This window comes from Mustela putorius, unplaced genomic scaffold (genome assembly GCF_011764305.1).
Source record: "Mustela putorius furo isolate JIRA1106 unplaced genomic scaffold, ASM1176430v1.1 tig00537350_pilon_pilon_pilon, whole genome shotgun sequence".
In the NCBI taxonomy this organism is placed as follows: domain Eukaryota; kingdom Metazoa; phylum Chordata; class Mammalia; order Carnivora; family Mustelidae; genus Mustela; species Mustela putorius.
This window is the reverse complement of record NW_025422471.1, coordinates 15233342-15254696: the sequence shown is the minus strand read 5'-3', so window position 1 is coordinate 15254696 and position 21355 is coordinate 15233342. Positions and strand designations below refer to the sequence as shown.

Below are 21355 nucleotides of genomic sequence, written 5' to 3'. Positions count from 1 at the left end.
GTAAGGAGTTTGGAAAGCACAAGCCGAAGAGCTTTTGGGGAGAAATGAGAGATGAAACTGAAAAGGTATTTTGGGGCCATATCTGGAGCAGGGCTTGCATCTCAAAGAGAGTTAAAAATGTTTGGAAAAACTGCTGTGTGGGATGTGCAGTGAGTCAGCAAGAGATGAATAAAAGAAGTGCTGAGCAGAAATGACGGTTTGGTTAAAGTGAACGAGCACAAACGCAGGGCAGACTCAATCAGCACGGCCCTCTCCAGCAGCACTCAGCAGCCCAGCAAGGAAGCCACTGAAGTTCAAGGTCAGTGGGAATTTTAAGGAATAAGTAAAGGCACTGCTGAGTTGGTTGGCCCTGGAAAGCAGGATAGGCAGGAGAGGAATGCTGTCAAAAACGAGGGAGGAGAGCTGAGGCAGGGGTGTGATGAAAGTGAAAACAGGGTCGGTCTGAGCAATGAATTAAGAATGAATGACATTGGGGCACCTGGGTGGCTCAGTGGATTGGGCCGCTGCCTTCGGCTCAGGTCATGATCTCAGTGTCCTGGGATCAAGCCCCGCATCGGGCTCTTTGCTCAGCGGGAGCCTGCTTCTCTCTCTCTCTCTGCCTGACTCTCCACCGACTTGTGATCTCTCTCTCTGTCAAATAAATAAATAAAATCTTTAAAAAAAAAAAAAAGAATGAATGACATTAAAGAGATTTGGTAAGAGTCTGGTTACTCATAATTAGAGATCGCACAGATAGATGATGAGACCCAAGGATGATGGAGTGGAAGTGGAGATCATTGGTATGAAGGAAACAAAAAACTGTGGAGTCACCAATGTGGCAACCAAGAAAGTACTGGGGGCCTGAGTCTCCCACAGCAGCTCCATAGAGGAGGGTGGCATGAGACAGCTGTAAAAAGGACAGGTGACCGAATTTCAACAGTCAGAACAATAATCTACAATCGGAAATGGTGAACAAAGAATGGGGACCCTTTTCTCTGTCCTCTATGCAAGTGATAAAGGAAGGGGAAAAGGAAACATCTGTGCTGGGAGGAATTTAATGGAAAATAACATCATTAATGAGAAAGCCAGGTTCACATATAGAAGAGAGGTAGAAAGAACAGTGGAGAGAAAGAGATAGAAAACCAAAAATTTTCAAAAAAATTGGGAAGAAATCACAGAGCATAACCACAGAATCTGGTACAACAAAAAGACAAAGGCTCCCTGTAGGTCTCATTAGGGTTATTCACAAATATTTTGATTCACAAAGCCAACATAAACATGGGTTTGCTCTGGCCAATTAAATGTGATCGACTGACTTGTGTCACTTCCAGTAGAAGTTTTACGAGCTGGTACACAACTCACCACATTATTATTTTTTTTTACACATATAATATATTGTTTGTTTTAGGGGTACGGGTCTGTGATTCATCAGTCTTACACAACTCACATGCCCTCCCCAATGTCTATCCCCCAGTTACCCCATCCCTCCTACCCCCCCCCTTCCACTCCAGCAATCCTCAGTTTGTTTCCTGAGATTAAGAGTCTCTTATGGTTTGTCTTCCTCTCTGGGTTCTTCTTGTTTCATGTTTCCTCTCTTCTATGATCTTCTGCCTTGTTTCTCAAATTCCACATATCAGTGAGATCATATGATAATTATCTTTCTCTGATTGACTTTTTTTGCTTAGCATAATACCCCCTAGTTCCACCCATGTTGTTGTAAATGGCAAGATCTCGTTTTATTATGGCTATGTAATATTCCATTGTGTGTATACGTGTGTGTGTGTGTGTATATATCTCACATCTTCTTTATCCATTCATCTGTTGATGGACATCTAGGCTCTTTCCATAGTTTGGCTATTGTGGACTTTGCTGCTATAAACATTCGGGTGCATGTGCCGCTTTGGATCACTACATTTGCATCTTTGGGGTAAATACCCAGTAGTGTGATTGCTGGGTTGTAGGGTAGCTCTATTTTCAACATTTTGAGGAAACTCCATACTGTTTTCCAGAGTGGCTGCACCAGCTTGCATTCCCACCAAAAATGTAGGAGGATTCCCCTTTCTCCACACCCTCACCAACACCTGTCATTTCCTGAGTGGTTAATTTTAACCATTCTGACTTGTGTGAGGTGGTATCTCATTGTGGTTTTGATTTGTATTTTCTTGATGCCAAATGATGTGGAGCACTTTTTCACGGGTCTGTGGGCCATTTGGATGTATTCTTCACAGAAATGTCTGCTCAAGTCTTCTGCCCATTTCTTGATTGGATTTTTTGTTCTTTGGGTGTTGAGTTTGATAAGTTCTTTATAGACCTTGGATATCAGCCCTTTATCTGTAGTCTCATTTCTAAGTTTCTTCTCCCATTCTGTCAGTTGTCTTTTGGTTTTGTTAACTGTTTTCTTTGTGCAAAAGATTTTTATCATGAGGAAGTCTCAATCTTGCTTCCCTTGCCTTTGGCCAAGTTTTTAGGAAGAAGTTGCTGTGGCTGAGGTTGAAGAGGTTGCTGTCAGTATTCCTCTCAAGATTTTGATGGATTCCTGTCTCACACTGAGGTCTTTCAACCATTTTTAGTCTATTTTTGTGTGTGGTATTAGGAAATGGTCCAGTTTCATTCTTCTGTATGTGGCTGTCCAATTTTCCCAACACCATTTGTTGAAGAGACTATCTTTTTTCCATTGGACATTCTTTCCTACTTTGTCAAAGATTAGTTGACTATGGAGTTGAGGGTCCATTTCTGGACTCTCCATTATGTTCCACTGATCCATGTATCTGTTTTGTGCCAGTACCATACTATCTTGATGATTATAGCTTTGTAATAGAGCTTGAAGTCCAAAATTGTGATGCCACCAGATTTGCTTTTCTTTTTCAACATTGCTCTGGTGATTCAGGGTCTTTTCTGATTCCATACAAATTTTAGGATTATTTGTTCCATTTCTGTGAAAAAAACTGATGCCATTTTGAGGGATTCCATTAAATGTGTAGCTTGTTTTAAGTAGCATAGACATTTTCACAATATGTGTTCTTCCAGTCCATGAGCATGGAATGTTTTTCCATTTCTTTGTGTTTTCCTCAATTTTTTTCATGAGTACTTTAAAGTTTTCTGAGTACAGATTCTTTGCCTCTTTGGTTAGATTTATTCCTAGATATCTTATGGTTTTGGGTGCAACTGTAAATGGGATCGACTCCTTTAATTGCTCTATCTTCTGTCTAGTTGTTGGTGTACAGAAATGGAACTAATTTCTATGCACTGATTTTATATCCTGCCACTTTACTGAATTCTGTATGAGTTCTAGCAGATTTGGGATAGACACTTTTGGATTTTCCACATAAAGTATCATATCATCCCCAAAGAGTGAGAGTTTGACTTCTTCTTTGCTGATTTGGATGCCTTTTATTTCTTTTTGTTGTCTGATTGCTGAGCTAGGACTTCTAGTACTATGTTGAAAAGCAGTGGTGATAGCAGACAACCCTGCCATTTTCCTTACCTTAAGAGAAAGGCTTTCAGTTTTTCAGAGATGATCTTTCATTGAGAAATAATTATTGAGAATGATGTTCACTGTAGGCTTTTCATAGATGGCTTTGATGATACTGAGGTATTGTACCCTTTATCCCTACACTGTGAAGAGTTTTGATCAAGAAAAGATATTGTACTTTGTCAAATGCTTTGTCTGCATATATTGAGAGTACCATATGGTTCTTTTCTTTCTTTTATTAATGTATTGTATCACATTTTGGTTGATTTGCAGATGTTGAACCAACCTTGCAGCCCAGGAACAAATCTCATTTGGTCATGGTGGATAATCCTTTTAATGTATTGTTGGATCCTATTGGCTAGTATTTCTGTAAGAATTTTTGCATCCATGTTCATCAGGGATATTTTTTTGATGTTTTTTGATTTGGTTTTTGATTTGGGGATCAAAGTAATGCTGGCCTCATAAAATGAGTTTGGAAGTTTTCCTCCCATTTCTACTTTCTGGAACAGTTTAAGAAGAATAAATATTAATTCTTTGCATGTTTGGTAAAATTTCCCTAGGAAGCCATCTGGTCCTAGGCTCTTATTTATTGGGAAATTTGTTATAACTGCTTCAATTTCCTCGCTGGTTATGTGTCTGTTCAGGTTTTCTATTTCTTCTGGGTTCAGTTTTGGCAGTTTATATGTCTCTAAAAATGCATCCATTTCTTCCAGATTGTCAAATTTGCTGCCGTATAGTTGCTCATAATATGTTCTTATAATTGTTTGTATTTCTTTGATGTTGGTTGTGATCTTTCCTCTTTTATTCATGATTTTGTTTATTTGGGTCCTTTCTCTTTTCTTTTTGATAACTCTGGCCAGGGCTTTATCAATCATATTAATTCTTTCAAAGAACCAGCTCCTAGTTTCATTGATGTGTTCTACTGTTCTTTTGGTTTCTGTATCATTGATTTCTGCTCTGATTAGGCTTTATTTGCTGTTCTTTCTCCAGCTCCTTTAGGTGTAGGGTTAGGTTGTGTATTTGAGACCTTTCTTGTTTCTTGAGAAAGTAGATAATACTTTCCTCTTAGGATGACCTTCAATTCATCCCAATGATTTTGAACTGCTATGTTTTAATTTTCATTTGTTTCCATTAATTTTTTAAATTTCTTCTTTAATTTCCTGGTTGACCCATTCTTTAGTAGGATGCTCTTTAGCCTCCATTTACTCAAGTTCTTTCCAACTTTCCTCTTGTGATGGAATTTGAGTTTCAAAGCATTGTGGCCTGAAAATATGCAGGGAATGATCTCAATCTTTGGTACCAGCTAAGACCTGATTTGTGACCCAGGATATGATCTATTCTGGAGAATGTTCCATGTGTGCTAGAGAAGAATGTGTATTCTGTTGCTTTGGGATGGAATGTTCTGAATATATCTGTGATGTTCATTTGGTCCAGTGTGTCATCTAAAGCCTTTATTTCTTTGTTGGCCTTTTACTTAGATGATCTGTCCATTTCAGTGAGGGGGGGATATTAAAGTCCCCTACTATTATTGTATTGTTGTTGAAGTATTTCTTTGATTTTGTTATTTATTGACTTATATAAGTGGCTGCTCCCATGTTAGGAGCATAATAATTTATAATTATTAGAACTTCTTGTTGGATAGACCCTTTAAGTATGATACAGTGTCCTTCCTCATCTCTTATTAGAGTCTTTGCTTTAAAATCTAATTTATCTAATAAAAGGATTGTCACCCCCAGCTTCTTTTGATGTCCATTAGCATGGTGAATGGTTTTCTACCCTTTCACTTTACTTCTGAAGGTGTCTTTGTGTCTAAAATGAATCTCTTGCAGACAGCATATTGATGGGTCTTGGTTTTCTATCCAATCTGATGCCCTGTGTCTTTTGATTGGGGCATTTAACCCATTTACATTCAGAGTAATTATTGAAAAATATGAATTTAGTGCCACTATATTGCCTGGAAGGTGACTCTTACTGTATATTGTTCTTGTTCCTTTCTGGTCTATGTTACTTTTAGGCTCTCTTTGGTTAGTGGATCCCTTTCAATATTTCTTGTAATGGTTTGGTGATCACAAATTCTTATAGTTTCTCTTTGTCCTGGAAGATTTTTATCTCTCCTTCTATTCTCAATGATAGCATAGCTGGATATAGAATTCTTCACTGCATATTTTCCTCCTTTATTATTCTTGCCAGTTCTTTCTGGCCTGCCAGGTCTCTGTGGATAGGTCTGCTGCCAATCTAATATTTCTACCATTTTATGTGACAGATTTCTTGTCCCGAGTTGCTTTCAGGATTTTCTCTTTGTCACTAAAACTTGTAAGTTTTACTATTAGATATGGAGGTATTGACCTATTTTTATTGATTTTGAAGGGGGTTCTCTGTGCCTCCTGGATTTTGATGCCTGTTTCCTTTCCCAAATTAGGGAAGTTTCCCACTATAATTAGGTCCAATATACCTTCTGCCCTGCTCTTTCTTCTTCTTCTGAGATCCCAATTATTCTAATATTGTTTCATCTTATAGTATCACTTATCTCTCAAATTTTCCCCTCATGATCCAGTATTTATTCATCTCTTTTTCTCAGCTTCTTTGTTCTCCATCATTTGGTCTTCTGTATCATTAATTCTCTCTTCTGCCTCATTTATCCTAGCAGTAAGAGCCTCCATTATTGATTGCACCTCATTAATAGCCTTTTTTATTTTGACTCGATTAGATTTTATTTCTCCAGAAAAGGATTCTCTATTATCTTCTACACTTTTTTTTCAAGTCCAAAATTCACCACATTCTCTTGATGTCACACAACTGGAGACATGAGTCATAATGGAGTTCTAGTATCTTCACAAGCAGAGCACCTTGCCAACCTATGATACACACGTGACTTGAGTAAAAAATAAATATTTGTTGATTTGAATCCCTGAGATTTGAGGGATGTTTGTTACTAACCCTAACCTATCCTGAGTGATATGCAACTCAAGTCACCAGAACCAAGAAGCTTTTCTATAAAAGCTCTAGAAAAGTTCTTGAGATTCTAATTGTGATTCTCATAAAGTACAGACATTTTTATAAATCACAAAATGTTCATCAAAATAGAACTCTGAGACATTAGGCAAGAATACTCCAATATTAGCATACCCTAATGTTCACTGATAATTCAGGACCAGCAGCAGCCCTTGGGGCCTACAGTCTCCTTCTCCAAGCCCACTGCTACCCAATCTACTAGCATCTCTCGGCCAATGCTACAGGCTCAAGGGAGAATGCAGGTGAAAGGGGCCACTCTCAGGGAAAGACCTGGCCTGAGCTGGAGGTGGAGGAGACAGCAGAGGGGAAGAGTGTATGCCTGGATAATGTGCAAGAGAATAGATGAGAAGTTAGCAAGACATTGGTACAAAGGCTCACTAGATATAGAATCTAGACTCTCAGAGTCAGGAAGGTAACCAGGACTCGTCTAACCAATATTTAGCAGTATGGCAATTAACAGGAGGCAGAATTTACTGACTGCTGATAGGATAGACCAACTCCAGTATTAGATGTGCAATCTGCTGTTTATTTCAGTTTTTGTTTGTATCTTTATTTACTTTGCACAGACTGGGAGATAAGGCAAGTAGGATTTGGTGTACTCTGGGATGATTCTAGTTACACCTGCCAATACTTACAGAAAATTCATCAATTCACAACATTTTGATTTTTTAAAATTACCTGGCGATGATGATACCTCATAAAAGATCAGGTCTCCTGAATATATATATATATATATATATATATATATATATATATATATATATATTTATGTTTATGTATATGTTTATGTATATATATATAATCTTCCTTTCTCCATTTGTAATCAACTTTCTTAGACCTGCTTCTGCTCCAATTTCTAGGCCCACAGTCCCTGGTTGTGATGGCACAGATGTTTGGTAAGGTGCCAGCTCCCACCTGCTATGAGATGATTCCAACAGAAGTGGCAGACTCCCAAGCAGGACAGTCTCACTCAGAGCTGTCATTTATGGCTTATAATATATGGTACACTAACGACTTCATGACACTGTTATGCCTTTTCTTAGTTTCTCAAAGGACACCTGGCTCAACCGAACAACTAGCTTATTTTGTCACACTGTAGGTCACCCCGACCTTTAGAAACAGAATTGAAGAGAGAAGGGAGCACCATGCAATTGTCACACCATTAGTCCCAGCCCTAGAAACTCGATGCTACTGAAGTTCAGAGATGCAAAAGAGACTGCTGGGAGGGTTGACTCCCTTCTTAGCTCTGACAATGATAATTCCAGAGCCTATGGCTTCTAGTAATAAGGTTTCAAATTGGCAGCATTTAGACATATGTATTTTTTGGACAAGTTTTCTTTAGGTTATACTAAAGGCTCTTAGGAGTTAATACTGCAGGCCACAGTCTAGAAGATAAAATGAGACTCATTTGTGCATTTTGTGAGATGTGCATCAGTGAAAAAAAGTGGAGGTAGATAGATAAAATTTTGCATTTGAAGATCCTGAATGAGCGTCACGTATCTGTTATTGTTACCATTAGATTATTTTCCATTTATTTAGCATTTTCAAAGCCAAGTGCTATACAACAGGGCTCCTTTTGTTGACTTTACATCTTCTCTTTTATAAATGAGTGGGATCTGCCATCTTAATTATATTGAGTATTTCCACTCCCTTTTCATTTAAATTCTGTTTAAGCTAGGCATAAGGTACTACTTGCATTTAAACAAATTAGATTAATGGAGTTTTGATAACTCAGCCAGTTTTATTCAGAATAGTCCTAAATCAGACATATGTGCTGCCAACTCAGAAAGGAGTTTTATTTGGAAATTACTGCTTTGAATAGATAAGATTTTTTTTCCAACTCTTACATAATACTTGCTTTTAACATACAATCACTTGTCATATGCATTTTTGTAATTTCAAACCTGCGCTATGGTTAAGTTTTGCCCAAGCAAAAAATTACAGAACTCTGCACATAGTATGGAATCTTTTCTCTTTTATTATCGGTTCAAGGTACATACCAGGAGGAACTTGGGCATGCAACCAAAGCAGTAATTCCAGCTCTGCCACAAAAATAAGGAAGAAAGGATACCCAGGAGTTCTAGAACACAAGGGTGGCAGGGCACACATGTTCCACTTGCTTCTGCGTGGAAACACAACCACGTTGTTTACCTTCCTCCTTGTGCTACATTAGAATAAGTATTTTCTGAGGAACATTTGAAAATTAAACCCTATATGAATTTGAGGAAGGTGGACAACTCTTGCAGCCGATTCTGATTCTAGGCTTTATGGCCCATCAAGGTCTACTGAGAAAGAAAATGAACAAAATCACTCATTTGGAGACTGAAGAGCCCTGATCCTAGCCTCGAGGACAAGGGCCTGGGTGCCCAAGAGGCCAGTGAAGGGAACTGAAGAGCCTCCGCTTACATGCATGCTAGAATGCCCTGGACTCTAAAGGGAAAAAAGCCTTCACTGTCAACCACCCAGGTTCAAGCCAGTCCAGCCAAACCACCAGTATTACTTTCCTGCTGTACAAAAAGTACTGGCTTAAAACAGCACACAAACGGATTCCCTTACAGTTCTGGAAGTCAGAAGTCCCACATAAGTCTTAAAGGCTAAAATCAAGGCAGGGTTAGTTTCTTCTGGAGGCAGTAAAGGAGAATCGGGTCCTTGCCTTCCCCAGCCTCTAGGAGCTGTCATTCCTTGTCTCGTGACCTCACATCACATTGCCTTTTCCCTCCTGCTCCTTCACTGCATTACCTTCCACCTTTGACCTTCTACCCTCCCTGGTATAAGGAGCCTTGTGATTATATTTAGGACGCATTTGGCTAATGAAACATAACCTCCCCATCAGAAGATCTTTAACCCCATCACATCCACAAAGCCTCTTTTGCCATTTAAGGCAACGCACATGCATTCCAGGGACTACGATGTCCCTATCTTTGGGAGGCCATTTTTCAGGCCACCACATGTCCCATGTGGCTGTTCCATCCTCTGGTGCCTGAGGACACTGAACGCTCTCTCACCCACTCCCTCTCCCAGTGACAGCCCTACTGAAGTGATGCCTGCCTGTGTCGACAGACTGGTTGTTCTGTCAAATAATCCCTGACTGCCACCCCCACGTACACACAGTGCTCTGAGGTACTCATAAACTCAAAGTGCAAGAAACTAGGACATGTACAGAGGGGCAGAAGAGAAGCTATTCCACCATATTTGGCCAAGGAGCAGGGAACCCAACACAACAAGCTGAGGATCCCTGAACAGGGACAACAGTGAGTGATCTCACGGATGGTGGTGGGGAAAGTCAGTTTGAATCCCCTTGAATCTCAGCAACGCTGTCCCATGACAAGGGTGAGTTTGAATGGTAGTGACATTATTACAAGAGAAACATCCTAGTGTGCATTCTCAGATCCAGGATCTCCCCGGTCTATTAGTTTGTGACTGATTTAAATACTTGCAAATTACTTAACTAGAATAATGCACATTCTCCAAAGGGAGGAGAAATTAGTTTTTCTATAGCTGGTTACAGAAAAATGAAACCATTTAATGCCCGCCAAGACGAGTGCGTGGCATTGTACCTCTTTACATTTGCTTGGCCCAGCGCAGGATAAAGCTAGTCAAAGATCTCCTCAGTAGCTAATGCCCTTCTGGCCAGGATAGCAGCACCTTCTTCCCTACCATGAAGATGTACAAATCGGAAGCATGAATGAGCCCACTCTAACAAGACCAGATCCTTTAAAAGCACAACACTCAAGAAAGATGTGGAAAAGGTTATGTCTGAAGACAATACACAGCACGGGCATCTTCCCATAAATTTTATTAGGTTTTTAAAGAGAATTATAGATGATAATGGATCTGTGGAATAATGGATAGTCCCAGAGGAACTACAAAGCTGTGATGCACAGGAAAGGCTCCAGTAATGCTATAAACAGTGATGCGTAGGCCCAGCAGCGTATGAATAGCCAATGGGTTCAACGAACAAATTCAGTTTCATATTAAAGTTGATATAATCTAGTGGTATTTAATTCTCAGTAATGATTTTTATTGATTTCCATATTTTAGTAACACAAGCAAATAAAATGCCTTCGAACCTCAGAGACACTATTACAGAAAGAAAAGTATTTTTATTCCTATAACTTGGCTATTGTGATAGCTTTTCATTCATTCCTTCATTCATCTATTCATTCAACAAATCCTTCTGTAGTGCCTCGCCTCATGATTGATATCGCAGGGACACCAATTGTGATAATCATTTAATCATCTATAGGTTTCCAACTTACATAGCACTTTTCCTGATGCTATTCCATTTAAGAATTCTAAAATAGATAATTTTTTCCCATCACATTATGGATGGGGAAACAAAAGGCTTACACATTCAACTATATTCCCAAAGGCCACACAGTCTTAGGAAACTGGCAGAGTTCTAAGTAAATCCCAATTCTCCTGCCTCCAGAACCACCAAACTCCGTCATCCGATTTGCTCCCTGCCTTCTGAAATCTTACCGTCTTCAAGGGGTCTTAGACATAACCGATCAAAATACAAGGTAAGAGGTTGTCTACAGCATAAAATCAAGAATCTGCAAATATTTTCCCAGGATCCTGGCAAACCCATAAATCACACTGCCTGGAGAATTACCCTTTCCTATGCCTCTCCTCAAACCAAAAGTTAACTACCTTTTCAACTTTCATCTAAAGTTTTATCTCTCGATTAACAGCCATTTTCCACAATGGAGCACAGCTTTTGATGAGTTCACAAAACTTACTGCCTACATTACAACCAAGAAAGAGCCGTGAAGCCTCGCGGAGGTCTAGACACTCAGCCGAGCATGACTCACTTCCCCGTGAGAGAATTCACTACCGCACTCCCACTTGGCAGCATTGAGGACTTGGACTGCACCTCAGCAATGTTCAAAATGCCTTTGAATTGGGCTTTTATGAGTAATCAAAACTTAAATGTTAAGTCCATGCATGCTCAGGTTCTATGGTGGACAGAAAGTGCTGCGGAAGTTGAGAGAAAAGAGAAATCCCAGCTGATGGAGAGAAACTGAGCTGCTTCGTGCAGGGGACAGCCATAGGGCTGAGCACCGGTGTCTAAGTGGGCCCTCGTTGAGACCACAGAGGAGATTCCAAGAGGAGGAAATGCCATGAGCTAAGGTGTGAACACAGGGACGAGCTTGGTCTGTTCAGGATTCACCTAATAGCCATGGGACCATAAAGTAGAAGAACAAAGAAGGAGCTGGATTATATACTGTATTTGCTGGTAATAAAGTTACTGAAAGTTTAAGACCAGGGTGATGACATTTTCTTTAGAAATGTACTTAGGGAAGCACATCTGGCAGAAATGCATAATGGATTTAAATACCGACCTGAGAGTTTTCCCAACCTCCTTCTTTCTCCCTAACAAATACAGAGACTAAAAATAGCAGATATTCCCTTACCTGGTTACACTTGATCCAGGACAGAGGAAAGTGGCATGGTCCTGGCTTAATAAGATGTACAGAGAAGTCTTCCAAGAGTCATCTGGGAAAGCATTTCTCCCTTGATAAGGCACATGGGGAGAAATTCTCCCCATTCCCTTCCTGCCAACTAAATGCCCTTGTGGGAGGACCTGAGTCTTGGTGCTGCTGCAGCCATATTGTGACCATGGGAGCACATCAAGGAAGTCACAATTCCAATCCAGAGCCCTGATATTACTGAACTATTAAAGCAACCCTGGAGCCTCCTATTTAGGATCTTCTTGTTATGAGAGGGGGGAAAAAAAGTCCCTGTCATTGAAGCTTACTTTTAGTTTGTTTTTCTATTTGTTTTAGCTAAAAGCAGCCTGATACCAGAAGAACAATGATGCTGGTGAAGCGTAATGATTGCCTGGATGATGCCAACGGATCTGAAAGCAATAAGATGTATGCAAGATCAATATGTGAGGTAAAAATAAAAATCTCATGGACTGATTGGCAACTCTGTACATAAATTCTCTCATAGTACAACTAGGAATCCTCAACCCACAACAAATGAGAATTGTTTTTTAAACTTGACAGGTAAAAGAAGTGTAAATGTGTGGTTAAGGACACCTGGATACAACTAACTCCCACCCAGATGTTAACCCAGGGGACAACCTGGAATATGATTACTACAAAGAAATTTGTAATCCAATTGGCTGTATCACGCCTATCCAAATTAAAAAAAAAAAAATCCCAAATTAGAGTACAAGGCCAGGAGTCTACATCAGAAAGCCAGAGAAGAATGAGTCACGTTTCACCCAGCACTGAGGAGAGGGTCCTGGACCTGGAGGCTGTGGGCAGATCTAGAGCCAGACTTGGAAGATGTAGACCTCACCCAATAACTGACATCCTTCAGGCATTGTTGGGGGACGGAGGAAACAGTTGGCTTTCTACCATGATATGCTAAGTCAGTTCTCCCAAATTCTAACAAATTAAATGCAGAGAATAAGAGAAAGTGAATGAAACTTGGCTCAAAGTCTTTGTACTGGTTAGCACAGATTGGTGATTTAAATAACAAATAGGGAATACTGGAAGGGGAAAAAATAGATTAAAAAATTAAAGTTGGTATGGGTCATTTAAGTTTTAGGAGCAAGTAAAGATATAATGTATATGTCCCTGGGAGGTGACCAGAAATGCAGGTCTGAGCTTCTGAGAAAATCCAGATTAACGACAGACCCAACTTTCTCAAGGATATGAAATCATTCAAATTGCCAAGAGAACAAGACAGAAAGCCAGGGTAGGTGGTGATGCCCATATTTGTTGAATATCTACCTTGTGTTGGGCATAACATTAAGAATTACACTTGTTATCAAATTTAACCTCCCAACACCAGTATAAAGAAAAAATTACACATTCCATTTACAGGAGAGCGTATGTGGGTCCAGAGACCTTATACATCATCCCCAAGGTACAAGGTGTAACAAAACCAAGATTCTAATTCCAAAAAGAAAGCAGAAGGCTTTATACCTTGCCCCTTTCAAAAGCACATGTTAAAACACTTGGTTGTTAAACTGCTAAAATGCTTATTCTTATTTCAATTTATATCATTTAGAAAGCATTTGTACAAGACACAAAGCATAAATATAAACTTTGTATGACTAGCATAGAAATGGCAGTATTCTCCCAATTTTACATTTGGGGAAACACACAGAAGGTCATGTACAAAACCACTCAGTGAATCGTGAACTCAATACTAACATTTGATAAATGTTATTGACTCCTTACATATGTGGGGAATGGAAACTAAGAGGCCAGGTAATCTCAACAAATTTGCAATATAGTTGGAAAGATTACATAAATAAATAAATATATGTATAAAATATATATATTATATATCTCATATATACTAAAATTAAGAATATAATACCAGATAGTAAGGATTAACTTTTAAATATCTTTTAAAATAAACACCTTGCCAACAAATCAGCCTTGCTTTTAAATTTTCTCCATAAATAAATCAGCAAAGACCAAGATGTTTAATGACAAACTTCTCTAAGCAAGTATACTCAAATTTGTATTATTTCTCATGTAGTATATTCACAACGATAGTCTAAATATGGATAAAATCACAAAGTTTTCGGGAAGTGTTTGCTTCTACCCATGCCATATTCAGTAACCTAATCATCCTTATCTACTCTTACTCTATCATCACTAGGTCATTGATTCAACATGTCAGGGGATATGCACCTGAAGTATACTAATATTATGCTAAGCTCTGGACATAGGAAGATGAGTAGAGCATTGTTCTTACTCCCACTGGCTCACCATACCACTTGTACTTGTAAGAACAGAAGCTAGACAGTTACCAAATTACTCACTGGAAACATAGGCTATTCGTTTACAGTAAAACATACATTTACACTAAATAAGTTTCAATATGCTAAAAGAAAAAACAAAGAATTTATTTAATCCAAAGAAAATGCAGACTTCCGATTGGAGTAATATTAAGGAGATGCCAAATGAAATTATCCCCACTGCAGAGAATAAAAGAAAGAAAGTAATACTCCGATTGGAGTAATATTAAGGAGATGCCAAATGAAATTCTCCCCACTGCAGAGAATAAGAGAAAGAAAGTGAATGCAGAAAATTGGAGTCTTTTGGTATATTTTCTACAAGACTAAGATAAAATATATATACAAAAAAACTTGCTATTTTTATAAAATATTTTGAATTAATCCTTAATAAACATAATGGTACATTTTCAGATTGAAATGCATCCACTTAACAACTCCTAAGGATCAAATACAAGCATTCAAATGTGTACAAATGTGGAACCAGAAAATCTTAAAAAGAGAGATTAGGAAAGAGTTGAACATATTATTGAGCTATGAGAAAGAAGGAAATCTGCCATTTGCAATAACATGGATGGACCTCAAGGGCATAATGCTAAGTCAAAGTAAGTCAGACAGACAAAGAAAAATACTATATGGTATCACTTGTATGTAGAATCTAAGAAAAGCAAACGCATAGAAACAAATAGTAGACTGGTGGTTATTAGGGCCTGAGGGTTGAGGGACACGGGGAGAAGTTGGTCAGAGGGTACAAACTTCCAGTTCTAAGACACATGCTATGAAGACCTAATGTACAGCATGATAATATTTAACAATACTGTATTATATACTTGAAAATTGCTAAAAGAGTAGATCCTAAATGTTCTTGCCACAAAAAATAAATGCTAATTATGAGATATGTTGGAGATACTAGCTAATGTTTTGATACAGTAATCATTTCATAATATATATCAACTCAACATATTGTACAACTTAAATTTAGACTATATTATATTTAATTAGATCTCAATAAAGATGTATTAAAATAAAAAGAAAATAGTAGAACAAACAAAAAAATGTAGAGGCATCAGTAATGTCAACAATAAGGGCAAGATCTTGTGAATATAATCATCACACAAATAATGAAAGCTGTAGCTAAGCACTTTCAAGTTACTGATACTCTAGAGATATTTCACACCAAATGTAGTCCCCATCTTTATAATCAAAGAAAAGCTCTCCTTAAGCTCTAGTAAAAGTGTCCATTTGGTAACAGGAAAACAGTGCTCTACCATTAACTCATGCTACACTGGAAAATTGGTTTTAGCGTGATTTTTAATTTTTTTTTTGAAGAGGGAAGACCTACGAGGCCTCTAATATAGGCATTTGAAACATTAACACAGTAAAATTACATGATAAATATCCCTTCCTCCTCCCTTATGTTCTCTCCTCTCCTTTTTCTTTAGACTGAATGCCTTGAACATCTTTGATATTGGTTCATTTGTTCAAAATATGACTAAAGAAATCTGATAAAATTATTTACACTAAACTCTTAAGAGAAGACAACAGCAAAAAAAAAAAGAGAGAGATATGTTCAACATATGCAAATGAATTACTTAAGGTGGAGTATAAGGAAACGGTGGGAAACATCTCTGTCCAGACACATTCAGGGTACCCCCTAAATAATACCCACATATGGAATGACCTTTTATGACAATAAGCAAGAACTACCCTCCAAAAATATAAAAGGTTGAAAACGAATAGCTGTTTCTATCCCACCACATTCAGAGAGAACCAGACAGAAAAACTGAATCAACATGATTATGACTGCCATAGTTCTTAGATTTCCTAGAACAGTCCCAATAACAAATATTCTTCCCATTGTTGTAAAAAAAAAAAAAAAAAAGTAATAGTGCCAAGGAAATGTCAGTATGTTGGCCAGTTTCCCAGACTCTCATACCTTGAAGGGACAAAAAAATTATCTGTATTTTAGGTATTCCCCTTGGGGCTTAAGAAAATTTCTAACCATATGTGAGCCACACAGTAGAAATTACAGTTCAGAAAATTAGTGAAAAATTCAGCCAATCTCATCATGGTCTTCCATTTTATTCATAGTCATACAGCCTGATTATGGGCCAGTAGTCCCAGTATTCCACCTAAAGAGTACTATAAAAAATGTGAATCTCAGATTCTGACTAGGTCTGTCTTTAATTATTGTGAATAATTGTGAATAATGTGAATTACTGTGAAAATAATGTGAATTATCGTGAATAATGGTGAACTATAGTGAATATATGCTCTATTAGTGAAGCTCAACACTGAATGAAGAGTCATAAACCAAGGACCCAAACAAAAAAGACTTGTATAGCCAGAATACATCCAAGTAAGAAATTTGAAAGAATTTGTACCAGAAACAAAAGAAAGAGAGGTGGGGAATGGGGAATTCAGGCAACAAAAGAAAACCAGGTTTCTCTCAAGAGAAGATTATCAGCCCATCAGCAAGAAAACCATTGTGCACTGAAGGTAATCCAAAGAGATGAAAAGGTAGAAAGCAATGCACTAAGTGGGGGAACAGATGAGCTTCGTCTGCTAACAAGCCCTACACCGAGTCCTTTTCCTTCTACCACTCATTCAACTATTTATTGACTCCTTGAAGAATGCTCAGTATCATTTCAAGTTGTATTTCTTACCTCTTATTTGCTCTACACTTTTAAAGGTGAAGGATGAAGAAGAGGGATGGGAAACGAAGAGTATCAGAGATAAAATTTCATAAGTCAATCAGAGAAAGACACGTTATCATATGATCTCGCTGATAGGAAGACTTTGAGAGGCAGAGCGGGGGGTTTGTGGGGAGAAGGGAGGGAAAAATAAAACAAGATGGGGACCAGGGAGGGACAAAACATAGGAGACTCTTAATTTCAGCAACTGATGGTTGCTTGGGGTGGGGAGAGGGGATGAGGTGGCTGGGTGATGGACATTGGGGAGGGTATGTGCTGTGGTGAGTGCTGCGAATTGTGTAAGACTGATGATTCACTGACCTGTACCCCTGAAGCAAATAATACATCATATATTAATAGAAATTTTTTTAAAAAGTTAAAAAGGAAAAAAAAAATAAAATTTCATTGGATCCCCACTTTATAAAATTCACATGAAAAGACAAGTGTAATTTATGCCTCTATGATGCAGAGTAACCACTTAGAAAGTAAAATTTTCAGTCCATCAGTTGTTTTAACTGGGTAGTATGAAATTCAGGTAAAAAGTGTGGAATTCCTCTATGACACATAGGTGCAAGAAACAATGTATGCATGTGCATACATGCGTGTGTGTGTGCACATGAACGTACATGTGTGAGAGAGAGGGAATGTGTGCACGTGTGTGTGTGTGTGCAAGCACACACAAATTCATCTGGCTCTGACCATACCTGTCTAGGTGGAGAGAAAATTCAAACTGAATTGTGTTTTAGGAATACTTCCTAGGGTTATATAAGAAGTAGTGCAGAGAAATACAAATCAAAACCACAATGAGATACCACCTCACGCCAGTCAGAATGGCTAAAATTAACAAGTCAGGAAATGACAGATGCTGGCGAGGATGCGGAGAAAGGGGAACCCTCCTACACTGTTGGTGGGAATGCAAGCTGGTGCAGCCACTCTGGAAAACAGTATGGAGGTTCCTCAAAAAGTTGAAAATAGAGCTACCCTATGACCCAGCAATTGCACTACTGGGTATTTACCCTAAAGATACAAACGTAGTGATCCAAAGGGGCAAGTACACCCGAATGTTTATAGCAGCAATGTCCACAATAGCCAAACTATGGAAAGAACCTAGATGTCCATCAACAGATGAATGGATAAAGAAGATGTGATATATATACACAATGGAATACTATGCAGCCATCAAAAGAAATGCAATCTTGCCATTTGCAGTGACGTGGATGAAACTAGAGGGTATTGTGCTTAGCAAAATAAGTCAATCGGAGAAAGACAACTATCATATGATCTCCCTGATATGAGGAAGTGGAGATGCAGTGTGAGGGGTTTGGGGGGGTAGGAAAAGAATAAATGAATCAAGATGGGATCAGGAGGGAGACAAACCATAAGAGACTCTTAATCTCACAAAACAAACTAAGGGTTACCGGGGGTAAAGGGTTAGGGAGACGGTGGTAGGGTTATGGACACTGGGGAAGGTATGTGCTATGGTGAGTTCTGTGAAGTGTGTAAAACTGGCGATTCACAGACCTGCACCCCTGGGGCTAATAATACATTATATGTTAAATAAATAAATAAATAAGAATGTAGCCCAGAAAATTTGAGGAAAGACCAGCAGTCATCATTGACCAGGCCCATATAATTTATTCCAAAACAGTTTCCAAAAGCCACAGAGACCTTTCTCCACTACCCCTCAAGCCTGCAGAAACTCAGCATCCACTTAGCACCACTGCCTGAGATGTCCTGTCCCCTCACAGAACACTGCATGGTAGGATGGCCTGGGTTTGCCTCTGACATATCATCCTCACATGACCCTGATCTCTATTTTATGGAGAGTGGAGGCCAACACAGGGCCTGAATTCATGACCCTGAGATCAAGACCTGAGCTAAGATCAGGAGTCTGATGCTTAACGACACCGAGACAACCAAGTGCCCCTAAATAAATTTTTTAACTGATCAGTTACTTAAAGGTCAAACTCTACCTAAACATAAAGACATGCAAGTGACTTACAAACCTTTCCCCAGGAGTCATTATTATCCAGGACAAGCCTTATATATACATTTCAGTGTAACACTGCCTAGTGTGTTGATCCTACCAGCATTTACCAGCTTACATTGTTACATTGGTCCAGCAGATGTAGGGAATCAGGAAGGAATGAAGGAAAGAAAGAATGAAAGAAGGAAGGAAGAAAGGGAAAGGAAAGGAAATGAACCCAAGTACCTGAACAAACCAGTTCAGTTTTAATCTTTCTCCCAATTCATCTGAATCTCAGAAAGTGATTTTTTAAATATTTTCTAAATGAAAAGGGTTTGGTACATTTCCATTCTCTGTGATAGCATCAGAGTAATCAATGCCATGAGAACAAGAAATAGTGAAAGGAATAAATAAGAAGAGAAGTTAATTTTTCTATTTGTTGCTGATACAAGATGCTTTAGTTTCTCTTGAAAGTTAAATTACTTTTGATAATCTTTTAAATCTTCTATTTACTTCACAGGCTAGGCAGTCCTTTGCTGGTGGTCTGTTAATGGGCATATTGGTATTTATTCAGATTCAAACTGAATTCATTCCAGAACCCTTTCACCAGAATGATATAAACTAGACTCTATTGAATATTTTAGCATTCTTTTACCAAAGGCTCATGGGTGTCCCGAAACAGCAAAGGATCCAAACTTGGGACGTCATGAAAACGTACACTTAAGTACAGTCTTTTTGTGGTACCCCCAGAGGCATGGTCTCTCTATTTAGCCCTCTGGAGGAAGTTCCAAGTGGACACTCCCCCTTTTTCTTACCATCTCTCAAGCATTTGCAGGTCCCTCCAGCTGTCTTCTCTTCAGCCCCTCTCAAAAAAGGGGCCCACTCTCCCCTTCAGGCAACCTGAGTCCTGGACCCGGTCTCATCTTCTGCTTTTAGAACTCTGCCATCTCAGACTTCATTAGGAATTCAGAGAGGTTATCTCTGCTTCAGCTTCCTCCAAGTCCGAGGTCTGTGGAAAAGGTGGGTATTTCAAGGTCAGTGAGGACACTTTTCACCAGCAATGTTGCAACTCCCTTTCCCACCAAATACTTGAAAGTTTACACCCCTAATCACAGAGAGGGTTCACTTTCTTCCAAAGGCTTGAGCAAGGCCTTGTCTAATCTCCTTGAGGAATGTGTACATCAACTATTAGCATGACTTTGGCCCCTATTCCTTAAGAAATAATACCTCTAACCTTATGATATTAAAAGCTTGTGGCTTTCCTGGCCTGGTTTTATTACAAGTAGTCCCCACATTAATTGAAAATGCTTCTGTGTGAGTTGTTCAAGATGAATCTTGCCAGGCTCAAAGAGTGTCACTCTGACACTCTAGTTTCTCTCATGACAACAGATGTGACATTTACCTGATGCAGATCTAGCTGACCTCTGGAAATCAAGCCCAAGTAAAGTCTATTTAGGAAAAAGCCCTGTTTAAAAACTGAGAGCTGCTTTATATGACCCAGGCATGTTGTCCAAATGTATGCCTCCTGCTGAGGTAGGAGGTAAGTGTGCTACTAAGATAGCACACTTATTCACAGTCACTCTGAGTATGCAAAGAAAGCACATTTATTGATCCAGAAGATCATTAATCTAGATTAGGGTCAACAAGTTTCTTCCTATGACAGTTCAGCTAGTAAATACAGTCTCTTTCACAACTACTCAATTCCACCATTATAGCTTGAAAGCAGCCATAGACAACACATAAAGGAATCGGAATAGCTGTGTTCCAATAGAATCTTATTTACAAAAATAGGTAGAGAGCCAGATTTAGCCTACATGCAATAATTTGCCCAGGTCTATTCTATATTAGTCCAAATTACAGATTTTACTTTTTATAAGAGTTATTTATTTATATGAAGGCAAAAAGAGAGCACAAGTGGGGAGAGGGGCAGAGGGAGAGAGAGAATCCTCAATCGACTCCCCACCGAGCACAAAGCCAATGTGGGGCTTGATCCCATGACCCCAAGATCATGATCTGAGCAGAAACCAAGAGCTGGCCACTCGATCAGCTGAGCCTCCCAGGCACCTCTCCAAATTAGAGATTTTAAAAGAGTCTTTAGATTTACATTAATTCAGATTATTATCAAAAGTATATGAAGGTATCACAGATGGTCTCTCCTTTGCTGTCCTGCCTGCTGCTCCCTTGCAGTGTACTCTGTAAACTTTAATCCTCTTTTTAAAAATTATGTGAAAGTATCTATGAGGATAGAGCAATTTATATGCAAGATATAAATTTTAAAATAGCCACAGAATTTCAAAATTCAAGGCATCAAGTAAAACTGAGGATATGTTGACAATGTACCTTATTTTACAGATAAAAATGTGCAACAGATTTTAGTAAGAACTAGGTCCACTGACTCCCAATCTAAAATTATCACAATCCAAGAAATTTAACAAAAAACGGAGAGAGCAAAACACAATGTGCCC

General features: G+C 38.7%; 1 long non-coding RNA gene across 1 annotated transcript in view; it reads right to left on the bottom strand.

Annotated features, from left to right (window-relative positions):
• Positions 1-19890, bottom strand: part of LOC101691429 — a 226492-nt gene extending 206602 nt beyond the window's left edge. The window contains exon 1 of the long non-coding RNA XR_199941.3: positions 19706-19890. This is a non-coding gene — a long non-coding RNA (uncharacterized LOC101691429). The remainder of the gene's footprint in view (positions 1-19705) is intronic.
• Positions 19891-21355: the final 1465 nt, after the last annotated feature.